General features: G+C 46.5%; 1 pseudogene; it reads left to right on the top strand.

Annotated features, from left to right (window-relative positions):
- Positions 1-6,330: 6,330 nt before the first annotated feature.
- LOC119301648 lies at positions 6,331-11,908 on the top strand (annotated as a pseudogene).
- Positions 11,909-20,475: the final 8,567 nt, after the last annotated feature.

The raw sequence follows: 20,475 nt of genomic DNA, 5'->3' as shown, positions 1-20,475 counted from the left end.
ATTGTCCCCTTGCAAAAGCCACCTCTCATTAGAAAATTGGTGCCAATGCAGCTCCTCTTCTACATACATCTCATTAAGTTCTACCAGGATAGCAAGCTTCCTGGTGTAGGCTTCCCCACAAAGTCCAACCCCCTCCTCCAGTTTTTCCAATTCCTGAAGTTCAAGCTTAATAATCCTCTTTCTAATTTTGTTATGACCAAACAAATTGGACCACCACCCTTTGAAGAACTTTTTAAACCTCTTCAACTTAATGTTCAAAGAGTCGATGGGATTGATAGTATAAACTGGCCTTGACCAGATCTCAGATACCAGGGGAAGGAAATCTGGATTCTTAAGCCAAGTGTTATCAAATCTGAAGCACCTGTTACCTGGTGCTCTAGATGAGGCTCCCCCACCATCCAACAGTAAGGGGTTATTGTCAGAATTCTCTTTGACTAACTTATTTACTGATGCAAGGGGGTATAAATCCTCCCAATCAGGGGACATCAGGACCCTATCCAATTTTTCCAAAGTTGGGTTTTCTTGTTTATTAGACCAGGTATAACAACCACCTGTCATGTGAATTTCTCTCAACCCAAGAAGGTGTATGACAGAATTAAACACATCAGAGAAGTGTGAAATGGCTGTTTTTTTATTCTTCTCCCCACTGTGTCTAATGATATTAAAATCTCCCCCACCAGATAAGGCATGTTAGTATTATGGCACATAGAAGACAACTCCGCGATGAACTCAGGTTTATGTTCATCATGAGCAGCACCATAAACAATCAGCAAAGACCACCTACAATTCTTGACTTTATCAAACAGATCTAACTGCAGGATGTACTTACCATGTTTAGTTGTAAGGATATCAAAATTATCTTTACTAAGCCCACAAAGAATTTCTCCAGATTTTCCCCTAGAAGGAATCCACTCCCAATGAATTTTTGGTTCGGGTCAAGCTTCCTAAAAAAGGATAGCTTATATGTCTCTTTCATAGTTTCTTGAAGACCAATAAAATCAATCTCATTGGCATTAATCATATCCGTGAGGCAGGTAGACATGCCCTTCTTACCTGCCCCCTGCAATTCCAAAAAATGCCTTTCATTTATATCGTTCGGGTTTATCCCTAACTCTGGTAGGTCTGCCAGGGTCCATAGCAGCCCTACCCTCTCCTTTTCTCATTTGACTTCTTGTCATAGGCCCGACAGATTTATTAGGTGATATAACCACCACTGATTTTTTGCGACGATACTTCTTTTTCTTTTGTCTAGACTGAACAAGGATAAAAGGATCTTCACTATCCTTACTATCATCGTCCCAGGTTAAAGACAGGGGTACCTCATTTCCTAACCCATCACCAATGGTCATCTTAGGGGGATTCACCTTAATATTTTTATCATGCAAAAGATTTCTAGAGAGTTCGAGTTCACGTAGAATATCTATAGCAGCAAAATAATCATCTGGGATTTGCACTCCCATTAATGAAGCACGCAATATAATGGCAAAATCAGACAGAGCAGAAAACTGATTTTTTGAGTTGGGTGTTCTCATACCTTCTGAATCTCTCTTCCTCATTCTGTTGGTGGCCACGTCCTCCACTTTTTCCAGCTTCTGCATCTGTCTACGTGGAGCATATTCCTCATATATCACGCTATCTTGAGTTGGGGACCCAGATGGAGACTCAACTGTATAAGTACTACAATTCTCTCCCCTTCCATAGATCCTTCCTCAAGTGGAACAATGTGAGGCAGGGATGGCCATGCAACATAATCTGTCAAAAGAGGAGAAATACTCCCATAAGTAGTATCATCATAATGCAGATATAGAGGTGAGGGGGGAACAGGAGTCAAAATTCCCCAAGCACCTTTATGCACATCAACATCATGGATGGGAGATCCTGTTATCACTTCCATTTCCAGCCCATCATGGACTTTCTCCTTAGAAACATCACCACTGTGAGGATCACAATATGTCATTTTTTTTAGTATCATGCTCTCTAGCCATGGTTTTGATAAGCAGTTCTGTATGGTTGCCCTCGTCACTTTCCTCTTCTTCTTCACTCTCAGCAACAACAGCCAACCTCTGCCCCCCTTTATCATAATTCTGGGATGAGTAGGTACCAACCATGGAAGCACTCGTTTCCCCTTGCCCAGTAGAATAAGCAGGATATGTTTCCATCCTTGCTTTCTTGGGGAAGAAAGGAGATGCACTGCTATCAACCGCTATGGAGGACTGGTTTTTGTCAGCCCCCAATGCCACAACTTTCTCAACTTCATAAAAGAAGTCATAATATTGCTCCCCAAGCATCCCTTCAGCCGAGGGGGGAATTCTCTCCACCTCTCTGCATCCGAGTAAAATTCTGACATACTCAGGTTTATGTATAGTAGTTTCATCTACTTCTAGTGTTATCCCTACCAGAGCCCCAGCATAAGCAGCATGTTCAGTGCACCTTTTTTGATAGGGATATTACAAACCCTCACCCAAGCTTTTCCCATAATTCCCTTGGCCCCTATAGATGCAGTCCAAGGTGTAATACAAACCACAACAGCCCCCTCCATCAAAGGCATACGTTTCCCATAACAACATGCTCTCTCAACTTCACTAGCATTAGGAAAACGCATCACAAATTTAGCAGGACCAATGGAACGGGATGTACATCGCCACTTCTTCTTACCAGGCTTTTTAGCAAAGATGGCATTAAATTCATGTTCAATCTCTTTAACAGATGCAACTCCCTCCACTATAGTGATCACAACATTGTTCGTTTTTTCTACGCTCTTCTTAGCGGCACACATGTCAGGAATATAGAAAAAAACCCTGGCCAGGCGACTGGAATCCGCACATGAGAGGAACACATTCCCAGGGCCTCAGAGTTTGACATAGTTGAGCCATATGACCTAGCTTGTTGCATTTCTTACAACGGATAGTAGGGCAGCGAGGAGCGAAATGACCTGAGAGGGAGCAGTTGATGCAGATCTCGTTGGTGCCCTTGGTCGCAGCTTGTCCAGTCGGTGGAGGTGGAGGTGGAGGGTGTGGAGGAGGCTCCTTGGCGCCCGTCGTCGTCTCCTTGGTCGCCCCGCTCATGGCCCGCGCGGCAGCTTCCCATCTGTCTCCGACCTCACCACCTCCAGATCTCGAACCACCAGCCGGCGGCGGCGGTGGATCTGGCCGCTGCCACACCATATGGCGAGTCTGATTTGGCAGTGGAGCCTTGCGCCCTCCGCCAAATCCGCCCCGCTCCATGTTGTCCCTCCACCCTCCAGATCTCCCCCACCATGCTCTCCCATCGAGTCCCGCCGCACGCCACCGGGTCGCTCCGCCGCAGCGACCTGGGCGAAGGAGCGGTCGTCGCCGCCGGCCTTGCCGCACCACCAGCCGAAGGATTCGTGTGGGGAGTAGATGGGGGTGGGGGAAACCCTAGCTCGCTCCCACAGATGCCCGAAGAGGAAGGCGAGATGCGCGTCTCGTGCGGTAGTGGCAGTAGGTGGGGAAAATGATGCGCCCCCTGCCTCCCCCGCTCCATATGATTCCGCCCTAGGGTCGGGGTGGGGTCCCTCATGGCGATCTGCTCCCACGTGTCGCCCATCCGCCATTGACGGGCGGTGGGTGGGGTTCTGGACACCCTCGACACGAGTCGAAGCGCATACCTGAGGGTCCGCATGCCTCCCGTGTACCGCGCCACGGTCCGGGCCGTACGCCGCGCTCGCTGGGGACGGCCACGTCGCCGGTAGTCGATCCCGTATCTTCGCAAAATGGCACGGCAGAGAGATGATGTCGTCGATGTCGATGCGTTCCCCCACGCGAAGGAATCGCGCGTCAACCGTAACCCCGCGCCCGTCGATCAACACGAGGCAGAGCGCGTCTCATAGGAGAATCAGCTCACTGTCGCGGAACGTGAGCGTATGTGTCTGCAGATCGGCGGCATAGGATACGCGCCATCGCTCGTTCGTCATACGAGACGAAGACGCCATAGTCTTCAGGGAAATTGACAAGCCTCGCCGCCGCTTCCTTTGGGCCGGCGACAAGGAGCTCACTCCCGTTTGGAAAGATGATGGCGTAGTGGTACATGCTTTACCTAGAGGCGTCTTCCGACAATGGTGATGATATTGAGAGGAAACGGAGCGGACGGAGCTAGGGGAGGAGGCAGTGGGTGACCTGCTGTGTCATCAAGGTGAATATGCGGGGGTGGTAGCTTGGAGCATCTCCAGCCGCGTCCCCAACAAGGCCCTCCAGGCGATTTTTCGGCCGCCGGTGCTAAAAAATCGGCCCAGTCGCGCCCCCAAGGGCCCAATTTTCGCCGGCTCGGGCTGAAATTGACGCCGACGGACCCAACCCGAACTCAGTGCGCTGGCGGCGCCGGGCGAATTGTTTTTGGCGCGAAAGAGCCGCGGGCCCTCCTTGCCAGCGACTCGTCTCGCTTCTCGCCGCTTCGTCGTCCTCATCGCCTCGTTTCCCGCGGCGAATCAATGCCAAAGCTGATTCCCCAACAGCCTACTCTGGGAGCACTACTTCCGCCGCCGTCACGCCGAGCAGCTCGAGGCCACCAACGGCGTCGTGCCCTCCGGCAGGCTCAACCGAGGGGCGGCGCCGATGGTGGGGCATGCCCGGCCGCACGCTGGAGGCCGACCTCGAGTACATCGAGGGCGGCAACACGCCGAGGCTGGAGTACCCCTCCCCGCCGTTCTTCTCTCGCCGCCGTGGGAGCTCGTGGACGCCGAGGCGCATGGACCCCGGGGCGTCCTCCTCCTCGTCCGGTCGGTCGACCGGCTCTCCCTGCCTCCGCCCCGTCAAGCCGGAGCCCCAGGAGCCACAGGACACGCCTGTCAGCCGGCGCACCCGCAGCTCCGGTATCCGCATCGCCGACTCCACCCCCGCTTCCGGGCGCCTCGTCCTCGTCGCGCCCAAGCCGGAGCCCAGTCTCCCCCCAGAGTACGAGGTGATAGCCCGACGCGGCTTCTCCGATGTGGACGCCCTACGGTGGGCGCGCGACGACTACCTCCGGACGGAGATGACCCGGCAGACCCGGGGCCTGGAGGAGATCGCCGCCCGCAAGCGTGGGCGCGAGGACGAGCACGGCGTCGTGATCCTCGACAGCGACGACGGCGAGGACGCCGCCGGACCGTCCAACCCGCCACGCCAACCGGGGGAGGGTTGCAGCAGGGACGGCAGCCACGACGGAGGCGGCGACGACGACGACGACGGCGGCGGCGACTACATGCGGTTCTACAGCCTCCTCGGCATGTAGAACTGCAAGGGCGGCGGCCGGCGAGGAGCGGCGAGGCAAGCGAGACGGCGGCGGGCCTAGTAGTATTTTTTTGTAAAATACTTTAAATATGTATAAGCGGGTGTGTTTGTGCCGTGTTTGGTCGAATTTGGTTTGAAGTCGCCGAAATATGCATGAACTCGCCGTGCTTGCGCCGTTCAAAAATATTCCGTGGGCGTCGTGACTGGATGGCATCACGCCCCCAACGCGCGTTTTGCGCCGGTGCGCCCCAGGGGCAATTTTTAGCGTTTTTGGGAGGTCAACGGCTGGAGATGCTCTTAGGATAAGTTCATGTGCGCATGTGACAGAGGCAGACTGATTGACTGACTGTTGGTCCAAATGAGGCACTTACTTGTACGTACCCACGCGATAGCTAGAGGAGACATATGCTTCATTTCCCTCCACACATCCCTGCTCTGAAATTTCCTACAGGTACGGTAGACATTAATTAGCCGTCGTTCTCGAGCCGAGCTAGCTTGTTTCTTCCAGAAAGATTCTCGAACGAGCTTGTTTTGGCTTGACTTTCATTTAGCACGTTAGTTTTACAAAGATCTCGAGTTCTCACTAGCAGATCGCTGCTGCGGAAAACTCCAGTTGCAGGAACAGTGCGCACGCCCACCGTAGAAAGCTGACTTTCAACGGCCAGCCACGGCAAAATCTGGAGGGAGACCGACCTAGACCACCAGTGTGGTCAACGACTTTGGCCCCGCACCGTCCACACGCGGCTCGATCGCACGTCGCTGCACTCTGGAAGGCCGGAGATGCCATGGATTGTTTCAGTTAACCGTACGTAGCAGAAGCGGCCACGCGTGCACGTTTGGTTAGCTTGACCGCGCCACGTGTACTGATCAGCTAAGTTGCGATCGACATGTATACAGATCGGGAGAATTCCATGCCTGGCGCCAAGTAATTCTGGTAGTCGTACCATTACACAATCAGCTGAGTGTGAGCTTGGAGAGGGAGAGAGAGAGAGAGAGAGAGAGATGTTTGGCTGGTCAATGAAATGAACTGGCTGGCGTACCACCACAAACTCATGGATTCACGTACGTACCAAAAAGGCTAAAGTACTACCACAACCACAATCCTTTGTCACGGCCGGTTATGGGAGCTGTGACGCTTCTCCGGGTGGCCACGGCCACGGCAGTCCTCCTCGCTCTCGTGCTCCTCGTCGGAGCTTCCAGTGTCACAGCGCAGGGGGGTGGTGTGGCTCCTCCTCGGCGGCGGCGGCAGGTGGTGGACGTGGGTGTGATCTTGGACAGGTCGACATGGGTGGGGAACATCAGCTGGACATGCATCGAGCTGGCTCTCGAGGACTTCTACGCCGACGCTAGATACGCCGGCTACCGCACCAGGCTGAAGCTCCACCTCCGGGACACCGGACTCGGCGCCGTCGAGGCTGCCTCCGCAGGTACGTGCCCGCTGCACAGCCTCCCCGAGTCCCCGTTCCACTGCTCCACGAGCAGTACTCGCTTTTTTTTTTTTGAGACATACGAGCAGTACTCGCTAGGATAGGATGACGGGCACATGGGCCGAATGATCTTCTGACAATATATGGGCCTTAATTTTTTGGGTGGGCCGATCATCGGCCTTGAGCAGCTAATAAGATCAGCCTAGTTTGCCCCATGACCCCTAAAAAAAAGCGGGGGTGGCGCGGTTGCCCTGCCCTGTTCTACCTTTTTTCGCTTCCCATGTCGCCGGCGGCCGGCGCCGCCCTCCCAAGCGCGCCCTCGGCTTGTTTCAACACCGTCGCGCCGCCCTCCGAGGTATAGATAGAAGGTACACCCTGCTTCTCCGCCCCCAGCTCGTCGAGCCAAGTAATTTCGGAAGCCCTCGATTTGGAACTGAAGTAGGAGTATGTGAGTTGAAAAGCTAGAGGTACTCTCAAAAGTTGTTATTTAAGTCTGTTTATTATTCGAGGGAAAATATGTTTTTATTTATTGTGCTTTCTGTTATGGTATAAAAGTATAAAACTGACCTCGTGTATACCGAACCTTTTATACTTCACATTTTACACCAATTTAATCATATGCCAGTGAATAGAGCCACCGAAAAGCTTAGGTACTGCTATGTGCTGTACCTATGCATGTTTTCCTTGCATGTGTTTGATAGTGACCCTTAATTTGCTGTAAAATATACTGTATGTTTTAAAGTAGTATCATTGCAGGTATTGATCTACTGAAAAATGTCCGCGTGCAAGCCATCGTTGGGCCGCAGACGTCAGCTTAGGCTAAATTTCTTGCGGAGCTTGGGGAAAAATCATCGGTTCCAATCATTTCATTCTCTGCAAATTGCCCGACGCCATCTGGACAAACTCCATACTTCATCCGGACGGCATGGAACGACTCCTCTCAAGCGGAGGCTATTGCCGCACTTGTTCAGAAACACAGTTGGAGGGAAGTCATCCCTGTATTTGAGGATGACGATTCCAATACCAGGTTCATTCCTGATCTTGTTGACGCTCTCAGACAAGTCGACACTCATGTTTCATACAGGTGCAAGATCCATCCTTCAGCCACAGAGGATGATATAAAGAGTGCTATCTCCAGCTTAAAAGGCAATTGGACAAGTGTATTTGTTGTGCGTATGTCTCATACTTTAGCCCGTAACTTTTTCAAGCTTGCTAAAGATGAAGGGATGATGGACCGGGGCTTTGTCTGGATTACTGCATATGGCTTGACAGATATCTTTGATGTGGTTGGTTCGCCAGCACTTGATGTGATGCGAGGAGTTCTTGGGGTGAAACCTTATGTTCAAGATACAGTGGAACTTCATAAACTTAGTCAGAGATGGCGCAAGAAATACCAGTTGGAAAATCCTGGAATTTCAGTAAGTATTCCCGCAGTGTATGGTATCTATGCTTATGATACCATATGGGCATTAGCATTAGCAGCAGAGAAGGCCGGATATGTGAATTCAGACTTTGGGCCATCTGTAACAAACAATGGGTCCACTGACTTTGACAGAATAGATACTTCAAAGGCTGCTGAAAAATTGCGAGGCTCACTCTTGGACATCAAGTTCATGGGTATGAGCGGGAACTTCAATATTGCAGACATGCAGTTAGTATCAGTCAATTACACGATAATCAACATTATTGGTCAGGAGAGAATAGTAGTCGGTTATTGGACTCCAGGATCTGGCATCTCTGGCAGTCTAAATGTGAAGGCCGATCTTGGCACCATTGTATGGCCAGGAGATAATGAAAATGTGCCTAGAGGTTGGCTATTGCCAATGAATAAAACTCTCCAAATAGGCATACCTGTCAAACCTGGGTTTGACGAATTTGTAAAATTTGAAAATGGTAAACCCAAAGGGTTCTGCATAGATGTGTTTGAGGCAGTAATTAATGCATTATCCTACGATGTACCCCGTCACTATAAGCCGTTTGCAGACGAGAAAGGAAATAGTAAAGGAACTTATGACGATCTTGTCTACAGTGTTTATCGTAAGGTATGCATGGACTTCTTTTTGTTCCATTTTTCTCCTTTTTATGATCTCTCCTACCCCAGAGGTATATTTGGAGCTAAAACTGGCAAAAATGAAATAAATTCGTGAGATTATCAAAATGGCCTATCCACAATATGATTTCATTGTTTTTTTCTCAAATATAAGGTATACAAAGAGTAGAGTGTAATGATCTAATTGACCATTGGTCATTAGTATAGAGACGTGTAAAATCATATATCTGCACTCGTTCATGAAGGTTTTCTTTATTGTTGCTTCTTTAACCCGTGCACAAACAAGGAAAAAAACAGTCTACTTGACAAATTGTACAGTTCCTTTCTTTTTCCTGATTGTATTACATTTTTTATACAATTTACCATTCATGAAAATTTTCGAGATTTAGTCAGACTCTTCTTCTAGATGATTTTGATTAATTGCTTGCATTTTGTCTTATCTGCATTATTTTAATGGTGTATCAATATGAATACGCCCAGTTGAGGGTTGTCTCCCAGTTCTTATTTTAATTAACAGTTATAAGTACTTTGCATATGTTGTACTCTTCTAAAGCCTGTAAGGTTAAAAGGGGAATTGTAGACTTTTAAAGCCATCGGAAGTTTCTCAACTCACTTTATATGTGTTGCTGGCAGGAATATGATGTGGTGGTAGGTGATATAACAATCTTGGCCAACCGTTCTCTATATGTGGATTTTACTCTTCCTTACACAGAGTCAGGGGTGCGCATGCTGGTTCCAGTCTGGGACCAGAGGCAGAAGACTGCATGGACATTCCTAGATCCTTTGACAGCTGACCTATGGTTAGGAACTGGGGCCTTCTTTGTCTTCACAGGTTTTGTAGTCTGGTGTATTGAGCATAGAACAAATAAAGATTTCAGAGGGCCCCCAGGCAGTCAAATTGGATCGGTCTTCTACTTCTCCTTCTCAACACTCATGTTTGCTCATAGGGAGAGGATACTGAACAACTTATCAAGAATTGCAGTAGTTGTTTGGCTTTTCGTGGTGCTGATATTGCAGCAGAGTTATACTGCAAGTTTAAGCTCAATTCTCACAGTGGAACAACTTCAGCCAACAGTCACCGATTTAGAAGAAGTTATCAGGAACGGGAGCTATGTCGGCTACCTCAATGATTCTTTCTTGCCTGTTCTTTTGAAAAGGTTGAAAATTGATGAATCAAAGATGATTGCCTTCGACTCTCCTGAGCAATACAATGAAGCCTTAACATCTGGAAGAGTTGCAGTCATTATTGATGAGATACCATACCTTAAGGTGTTCCTTAAACAGTATTGCCACAACTACACTATGGTTGGACCAACCTACAAGCTCGATGGATTTGGTTATGTGAGTACCAGTTTCCTGTTTTTGTATAGTAGCACATTTTCCGCTTTCTGAATCCTAGATGCTGAATCAATTTCTGCTGCTATTTTGCTGTAGGATCATGCTAGTAGCTCAAATTTGTATATATTTATAGGCCATCAGACTATCTCCAGAAGAAACGTTATTAGAGTGAACTGTTGGTTAAAATTATAGTTTTAGCCAATCTTTGAATTGTACTTTAAAATTCCTGATTTGTCGCATGTGAACAAGCTAATGAAGGACGAACTTAAGATTAGATATTTTCATTGTCAAGAACCTAAAAATGCTTGATCATGTTCTGTGGAAAGTGGTGCCATATTATTTGTTTTCAATTGGGAAATATAATGCTTGCTTGCTTCTTGAAGTGTTGAATGACATGATAAATCTACTTAATAAGGTCTTCATTTTGTTTGCTTTAACTTTCTGTTTGTATTACACTAAGCTGTATCAAGTATATCGAGTTTAATTTCAGTTAGATCATTAGCCATTCTGAGAGCGAGCATTATGATCAATCACCTTACCAAGGGCTTGCGTGAATGACCAATATAACTGCCTTGCTTTATTTTGGGCTGGTGGAAATTGATAATTTAATAACTGGCTCAGCATTATGCCTGGCAATTTAACGTCGCACCCCTTCTTGGAGGTGCTGCTTGGTTACGCGGCGATTCGGAGCCTTGGTGTGTGGTGGGACGAATCCGGAGGGCGCAGCGGAGGCGGATCATCTTAGCTTTGCCGAGTTGCCGTTGTTGGCATTTTGTTCTTCTTTCTCTTTTGGGCTTGATGTGCTGTGCGCCCCAGCAGTTACCGTGTGATTGGTGGAAGTTGCTTTATTTATAAAGCGGGGGGAAACCCTTTTTCGGTATTATGCCTGGCATGTATACCACCAGTGAAGCCTGTTCTGATCCTCATTGTGTGCTAACTCTGCAGGCATTCCCTCGAGGCTCTCCACTCACACCTGATATTTCGAGGGGAATACTGAAATTCGCATCAGATGACAGAATGGTTAATATGCAGAAAGAATTGTATGGCGCTACGTCATGCCTTGACAAAGATGACTCCCAAACTTCAAGCAGCCTTACATTGCACAGTTTTCAGGGGTTGTTCATCATCACTGGAACATCTTCAGTGCTGGCATTAATCATGCACGCTGTCATAACCATTTATAACAACCGACATGAATTCAGCAGTGACGGCAGTCAGAGTTCATGGCCCAGATGGCCTGCCGTTCTCTCTAAGCTCTTCCATGAGGGCGATAATCCATCTAATACTCCAGTTAAAGACGAGCCCGCAATAGAAAATGTTGGTGGTGCAATGGAGAGCCCACTAAACATAACTAATCACATTATTGAGCACCTCACAGACATGGATACAGGAAGCCCACCAGAAGGAGAAGGAACACCAGGCAGGGAACTTTCAGTTCAGGACACGGAACCACTGTCATTTGCATACATGCATTCTGAGAGGGGGCATAATGGAGCAGCTTCTTTGTCTCGTAATGGGAGCTCTATCCGGAGGAGACAGATAAGCATGGAATGACACACGTGGTGAGCGTGTAATTACTGATAACTGTAATTTAGGCATTCATTTAGCTCTCTGTGTGTTTACAGTTTCTCTCTTTTGGAACACATAGCTCGATGTGCATTGCCCCATTGGAAATTAATGGTAGCTGTGAGGAGCAACCGGTTCAGATGCTTGTGGTTTCGATAAAAAGGAAATTATTAGCCTGCATATTGGTTTTCCAGGAGCTGTTCGTCTTGTAAGGTGCCACCTGATGCTATTTTCCAGGAGCTGTTACATACTAATATATGGAACGCAAAATATGTACTCCACATGCAAAGTATACATAAATATGCAACATGTACTGTTTTTACTTGTTTGCTCCTGAACTTTTTCTAGCATTCTGGCATTCTCGCTGCTTGCTTTTCTTGAAGTAAAATCGAACAACTTTCTTGAACTTGTTCTAGCATTCTCGAGATCGAAGCCTTTTACTTCTCGCCGGATATCACCGTGCGCCATCAGCAGAACAACTTCAAGATGACCTTGTATACAGCCCCACAAATTACTCTTGCTTAACATGTGTTGCCGAGTACATTTGCATCATTGTGTTGATTTCAAAAATTAAAAATCCAAGAAATATTACATAGTATAGGCCTATCTCGCTTTGCAATGTGTTATACAAGATTTGCTCTAAGGTCCTAGCTAATAGACTGAGGGAGATTCTGGACGAGATCATTTTGGAGGAGCAAAGCGCGTTTGTGCCGGTCAGATTGATCATGGACAACGTAATCACATCATACGAATGCATTCACTCAATGAAGCGGAAGAAAGGAAAGACATGGTGGTGTGCTGTGAAGGTGGATATGATGAAAGCATGCAATTGCGTGGAATGGGCCTATTTGCAGGGGATCATGCAGAGACTGGGCTTTGCAGAGGAGTGGGTCTCGTTGATCATGCAATGTGTATCCTCTGTTAGTTTTTAGGTGAAGGTGAATGGCGAGTTATTACTGTCATTTCGACGGTCCTGCGGAATCCTTTAAGGAGATCCTATCTCCCCATATTTATTCCTGCTTTGTGGTGAAGGACTTTTGTGCTTGTTAAAGAATTACGATGCAGGTTGGGTTGATCGAGGAATTCGTGTAGGAGCGAGGGCACCATGGATCTCGCATCTGCTTTTTGCGGATGATTGCCTTATCTTCATAAAATCTGATGGAAGAAGTGCTTCTCGGCTTAATAATGAAATATTGGAGGCCTATAGCTATGGGTCAGGACATGAATAAGCAAAAGAGCTCAGTATTCTTCAGTCCAACGGCTGCGGGCAAGAAATGTGTTGCAGATCTTTAGAGAAGCCTTCTCTGGAAAATATCTTGGCCTTCCGACGGCTGCGGGCAAGATTACAGAGCAACTTTTTATACACATAGTGGAGCAGTCACGTTCGAGGGTGCAAGGATGCTGTGAGAAAATGATGGCACGTGCAGCAGAAGAGGTACTTTTGAAGTCCATTATTCAGGCCTTACTGACCTACTCTATGAGTTGTTTTAAACTCACTAAGGGGTTATGCAAGAAAATAACGACAATTATTTCAAAATACTGGTGGGCTGAATCTTTGGATAAAAGAGGTATACATTGGCAATTTTGAGAGAAATTGTTGGTGTCAAAATTCAGAGGTGGCATGGGGTTTCGGGACCTTGAGCTTTTTAATGATTGCATGCTAGCGAAACAAGCATGGCAACTACTGGATAACCCGGAGAGCCTTTGTGCTCAGGAGTTGAAGGGTAGGTACTACCCTAACTGTGACTTCCTTGCTGCGGACTGCTGGAATAACGCCTCACGAACATGGAAAGCTATCATACAGGGGAGAGAGGTGCTGACGGCATATTTCATCAGAAGGATTGGAGATGGGCGTACTATAGAGATTTGGCATGATCGGTGGATATCAGGAACAACATCTATGAAGCCAGTGTGTCGCTTAAGTGATGCACCAGTTCAATTGGTGTATGATTTGCTGGATGAAGGAACTTGTGAAAGATCGTGAATATCGCCTAGAGGGGGGGGGGGGTGAATAGGCGTTTTAAAATAATTACGGTTTAGGCTTGAACAAATGCGGAATAAACCTAGCGGTTAATTTGTCAAGCACACAACCTAAAATAATTAGGCTCACCTATGTGCACCAACAACTTATGCTAAACAAGATAAGCAACTATGAGATAGCAAGATATATGACTAAGAACAATATGATTATCACAAAGTAAGGTGCATAAGTAAAGGGTTCGGGTAAGAGATAACCGAGGCACGCGGAGACAACGATGTATCCCGAAGTTCACACCCTTGCGGATGCTAATCTCCGTTTGGAGCGGTGTGGAGGCACAATGCTCCCCAAGAAGCCACTAGGACCACCATAATCTCCTCACACCCTCGCACAATGCAAGATGCCGTGATTCCACTAAGGGACCCTTGAGGGCGGTCACCGAACCCGTACAAATGACAACCCTTGTGGGTGGTCACTGAACCCGTACACTTTGGCAACCCTTGGGAGCGGTCACCGAAACCGTCAAATTGCTCGGGGCGATCTCCACAACCTAATTGGAGATCCCGACGCTTGCCCGGAGCTTTACACCACAATGATTGAGCTCCGAACACCACCAACCGTCTAGGGCGCCCAAGCACCCAAGAGGAACAAGCTCAAGGGTACCAAGCACCCAAGAGTAATAAGCTTCTCAACTTGTAACTTCCACGTATCACGTGGAGAACTCAAATCGATGCACCAAATGCAATGGCAAGGGCACACGGAGTGCCCAAGTCCTTCTCTTCCAAATCCCACCAAAGCAACTAATGCTAGGGAAGAAAATGAGAGGAAGAACAAGAAGGAGTACACCAAGAACTCCAAGATCTAGTTCCAAGGGGTTCCCCTCACATAGAGGAGAAAGTGATTGGTGGAAAAGTGGATCTAGATCTCCTCTCTCTTTTCCCTCAAAAACTAGCAAGAATCCATGGAGGGATTGAGAGTTAGCAAGCTCGAAGAAGGTCAACAATGAGGGAAGAATGCAAGCTCAAGGGATAAAGTTCATTGGGGAAGAAGACCCCCTTTTATAGGAGGGAAAAAATCCAACCGTTATGCTGACAATCCGCACAGAGCGGTAGTACCGCTCCTACGAGCGGTACTACCGCTAGGGCAACAGAAGCCCAATGAAACAACACTGCAAAGGGGTAACAGGGCGGTATTACTGTAGGAACGGTACTACCGCATGCCCTTGCGGTACTACCACACGACCACGGATGAAAAGAAAAACTGCCGCGCCTACAACCGCTGGTGCTAGCTACGAGAAAAAGTCGGCACGGTACTACTGCTCACAGGGAGCGGTACTACCGCATAAGGGCGGATGTAACAAATTACATCCGCGCCTACTACCGCACGCAACAGCGCCAGGACACGAGGCAGCGGTACTACCGCTCACCAGGAGCGCTACTACCGCGTAGGGCGCGAAAGTAAAAAATTACTTTTGCGCCTACTTCCGTGCGCGTCAGCGTTCTGGGCTAGAGGTAGCGGTACTACCGCTCACCAGGAGCGGTACTACCGCTGGCCCCTGCGGCACTACCGCTCCCTTAAGTAGTACTACCGCACGCCATAGAGGCTTTAGCACTTGGATGCCTTCAAAACGCAGCTAAAGACAACAGACGGATCCAATAAAACCAGAACTGTCATAACTTCTGCAAATGAGCTCTAAATTGAGCAAACTCAAGCTTGTTGGATACAAGACGACGAGTAGCATCAAAATAGTGAAACCTCCAACAGAGAAGAATGGGCATAACCTCCAACATCGAAAACATCATAGAAGATGTAAGTGAACTATGTTTTCGATGAACTCGAGCTTGTCATCAAGATGACCATAAGCTCCAAAACTCACAAAGAGAAACAAACAAGAACCGAGAAAGATGATGCAAGGATGCAATGGTTTGATCTCTCTACGAATGATACGATCAAGCTACTCATCGAGATCCCCCCTTGATAGTACGGCAATCGATCCTATAACCCGGTCTCCCAACTACCACCATGAGACCGAAAAAATAGAAAACCTATCAAGGGCAAATCTTTGCCTTGCACATGGTCCACTTGAGCTAGATGATGACAATCTTGACTCCCTCAAGTTGGACCACCTTTCTTGATTGCGTTGGCTCGATGAAGACTAGTTGATTGCTCCCCCATACTCCACTATGGGTGAGCCACTCTTCCACACATCTTCACAAATCCATTGTTACCACAATGGACGGCAAGCTTCAAGCATTTGATCTCTTCATGATGCTCCACTTGAACTTGCACACCGCAACCTAAACCCACAAAGAACTCTCACGAAGACCATGGGTTAGTACACAAAGCGTAATTGATAATGCTTACCATACCATGGGATCACTTGATCCCTCTCGGTACATCTTCTATGCTTTGTGAGTTGATCAACTTGATTCACTCTTTGACTTAGTCTTGATCAACCTCTCACAAGACCAATCTTTAGGTAATTCCTTGAATAGCACCTTGGTCGACACAAACTCTCCTTGAAACCAACACATGTACTTCAAGAAAAGCCTATGGACAAAACCTTAAAATATAACTCAAGGCAACCATTAGTCCATAGAGATTGTCATCAATTACCAAAACCAAACATGGGGGCACCGCATGTTCTTTCAACTGGGAAATGGAACAAGGATCTGGTGTAACAACTATTTATCCTATCGGATGCTGAAGCAATAATGAGTTTGCCTAGGCCTCGGGCTGCCATGGGAGATTTCTGGGCATGGGAGCAGGAAACATCAGGGATATTTTCAGTCCGGTCTGCCTACCGATAGGTGATGGAAAGAAGGTGCCAAGCAGGGTCTGTACTGAACAACTCGTCAGGAGGAGAGGACATCTGGAAGGTGTTGTGGAAGCTCGGAGTGCAGCCAAAAATTTGGGTCTTGTGGTGGCGTGTGCTTAAGAACATGTTGTCTAATGGGAGCTCCGGCGGAGACATGTTATGGAAACATCATTCCGTCTGATGTGTGGACAGGAGGATGAAACATTATTTCATGTGCTCACTCAGTGTGATCATGCAAATATTTTTTGAGATGCAACATATGATTTCTTTGGCATTGAGATGTGCTACCTCTTGAGCACTGCGTTGGATTTCCCCAAAGAGGAAGGGATGATGCAGCAAAGTAGCATAAGTATTTCCCTCAGTTTTTGAGAACCAAGGTATCAATCCAGTAGGAGGCTACACTCGAGTCCCTCGTACCTACACAAAAACAATAGCTCAATGCAACCAACGCGCTTAGGGGTTGTCAATCCCTTCACGGTCACTTACGAAAGTGAGATCTGATAGAGATGATAAATAATATTTTTGGTATTTTTGGTATAAAGATGCAAAGTAAATAAAGTAAAAGCAAAGCAATAATAAAGTGACGGAGATTGATATGATGAGAAAGAGACCCGGGGGCCATAGGTTTCACTAGTGGCTTCTCTCAAGAGCATAAGTATTCTACGGTGGGTGAACAAATTACTGTTGAGAAATTGATAGAATTGAGCATAGTTATGAGAATATCTAGGTATGATCATGTATATAGGCATCACGTCCGAGACAAGTAGACCGAAACGATTCTGCATCTACTACTATTACTCCACTCATCGACCGCTATCCAGCATGCATCTAGAGTATTAAGTTAAAAACAGAGTAACGCCTTAAGCAAGATGACATGATGTAGAGGGACAATTTCATGCAATATGATAAAAACCCCATCTTGTTATCCTCGATGGCAACAATACAATACGTGCCTTGTTGCCCCTTCTGTCACTGGGAAAGGACACCGCAAGATTGAACCCAAAGCTAAGCACTTCTCTCATGGCAAGAACAACCAATCTAGTAGGCCAAACCAAACTGATAATTCGAAGAGACTTGCAAAGATAACCAATCATACATAAAAGAATTCAGAGAAGATTCAAATATTATTCATAGATAGACTTGATCATAAACCCACAATTCATCGGTCTCAACAAACACACCGCAAAAAGAAGATTACATCGAATAGATCTCCACAAGAGAGGGGGAGAACATTGTATTGAGATCCAAAAAGAGAGAAGAAGCCATCTAGCTACTAGCTATGGACCCGTAGGTCTAAAGTAAACTACTCACACTTCATCGGAGGGGCTTGGATGATGATGTAGAAGCCCTCCGTGATCGATGCCCCCTCCGGCGGAGCTCCGGAACAGGCCCCAATATGGGATCTCGTGGATACAAAAAGTTGCGGCGGTGGAATTAGGTTTTTGGCTCCGTCCCCGATCGTTTGGGGTACGTGGATATATATAGGAGGAAGAAGTACGTCGGTGGAGCTTCGAGGGGCCCATGAGGCAGGGGGCACGCCCTAGGGAGGGCGCCCCCTACCCTCGTGACCACCTCGTGGTTTCCTTGACGGAGGGTCCAAGTCTCTTGGATCTTATCTGATGAGAAAATCATGTTTCCGAAGGTTTTATTCCGTTTGGACTCCGTTTGACATTCCTTTTCTTCGAAACCCTAAAACACACAAAAAACAACAATTCTGGGCTGGGCCTCCGGTTAATAGGTTAGTCCCAAAAATAGTATAAAAGTGGAAAATAAAGCCCAATAATGTCTAAAACAGTAGATAATATAGCATGGAGCAATCAAAAATTATAGATACGTTGGAGACGTATCAAGCATCCCCAAGCTTAATTCCTGCTCGTCCTCGAGTAGGTAAATGATAAAAACAGAATTTTTGATGTGGAGTGCTACTTGGCATAATTTTAATGTAATTCTTCTTAATTGTGCTATGAATATTCAGATCCGAAAGATTCAAGACAAAAGTTCATATTGACATAAAAATGATAATACTTCAAGCATACTAACTAAGCAATTATGTCTTCTCCAAATAACATGGCCAAAGAAAGTTTGATGACCCACAAGTATAGGGGATCTATCGTAGTTCTTTCTATAAGTAAGAGTGTCGAACCCAACGAGGAGCAGAAGGAAATGATAAGCGGTTTTCAGCAAGGTATTCTTTGCAAGTACTGAAATAAGTGGTAACAGATAGTTTTGTGATAAGATAGATTGTAACGAGCAACAAGTAACAAAAGTAAATAAAGTGCAGCAAGGTGGCCCAATCCTTTTGTAGCAAAGGACAAGCCGGAACAAACTCTTATAATAGGAAAAGCGCTCCCGAGGACACATGGAAATATCGTCAAGCTAGTTTTCATCACGTTCATATGATTCGCGTTCGATACTTTGATAATTTGATATGTGGGTGGACCGGTGCTTGGGTGCTGTTCTTACTTGAACAAGCATCCCACTTATGATTAACCTCTATTGCAAGCATCCGCAACTACAAGAAAAGTATTAAGGTAAACCTAACCATAGCATGAAACATATGAATCCAAATCAGCCCCTTACGAAGCAACGCATAAACTAGGGTTTAAGCTTCTGTCACTCTAGCAACCCATCATCTACTTATTACTTCCCAATGCCTTCCTCTAGGCCCAAATAATGGTGAAGTGTTATGTAGTCGACGTTCACATAACACCACTAGAGGCTAGACAACATACGTCTTATCAAAATATCAAACGAATACCAAATTCACATGACTACTCATAGCAAGACTTCTCCCTTGTCCTCAGGAACGAACGTAATTACTCACAAAGCATATTCATGTTCATAATCAGAGGGGTAATAATATGCATATAGGATCTGAACATATGATCTTCCATCAAATAAACCAACTAGCATCAACTACAAGGAGTAATCAACACTACTAGCAACCTACTAGCACCAATCTCGGACTTTGAGACAAGAATTGGATACAAGAGATGAACTAGGGTTTGGAGATGAGATGGTGCTGGTGAAGATGTTGATGGAGATTGCCCTCTCCCGATGAGAGGAGCGTTGGTGATGACGATGGTGATGATTTCCCCCTCCTGGAGGGAAGTATCCCCGGCAGAACAGCTCCGCCGGAGCTCTAGATTGGATCCGCCAAGGTTCCGCCTCGTGGCGGCGGATTCTCATCCCGAAAAGTTCCTTCCTATTTTTTTCTCATCGAAAGACCTCATATAGGAGAAGATGGACATCGGAGAGCCACCAGGGGGCCCACGAGATAGGGGGGGCACCCTAGGGGGGCGCCCTCATGAGCAGGGTGTGGGCCCCCTGGCCTTCATCTTTGGCGAGGATTTTTCTTTATTTATTTTAAGATGTTCCGTGGAGTTTCAAGACTTTTGGAGTTGCGCAGAATAGGTCTCTAATATTTGCTCCTTTTCCAGCCCAGAATTCCAACTGCCGGCATTCTCCCTCCTTATGTAAACCTTGTAAAATAAGAGAGAATAGCCATAAGTATTGCGACATAAAGTGAAATAACAGCTCATAATGCAATAAATATCGATATAAAAGCATGATGCAAAATGGACGTATCAACTGCCCCAAGCTTAGACCTTGTTTGTCCTCAAGCGAAAAGCCGATAACAATAAATATGTTCTCATGTTTAGAGGTAGAGGCATCGATAAAATAAAATAAAATACGTACATGAAGGCATCATGATTATTCTCATAACAGCAACATATATAGATTTTGTCATATGATTACTTATATTCAATTGATGATCTATTCACAATGCAAAAGTATAAATCATAAACCTTATTGGGCTCCGACAAACTATAATCTCAGTCATTGAAGCAATTGCAATTTATCATAACATCAGAAAGAGTCTATGTCAGAGCTAAAAAGCAAGTCCACATACTCAACTATCATTTAGTCCTCCATAATTGCTAACATTCACGCAATACTTGTGGTTACGGAGTTTTAATCAGACACAGAGAAAGATAGGGGCTTATAGTTTTGCCCCACAACCTTTTACCTCAAGGGTAATGTCAACAATAATGGTTCATGCTCCCCTACAT

This window comes from Triticum dicoccoides, chromosome 5A, assembly GCF_002162155.2.
Source record: "Triticum dicoccoides isolate Atlit2015 ecotype Zavitan chromosome 5A, WEW_v2.0, whole genome shotgun sequence".
NCBI classification, from domain to species: domain Eukaryota; kingdom Viridiplantae; phylum Streptophyta; class Magnoliopsida; order Poales; family Poaceae; genus Triticum; species Triticum dicoccoides.
Note: the sequence above shows the minus strand (reverse complement) of the source record. Positions and strands in the feature narration are given on the sequence as shown.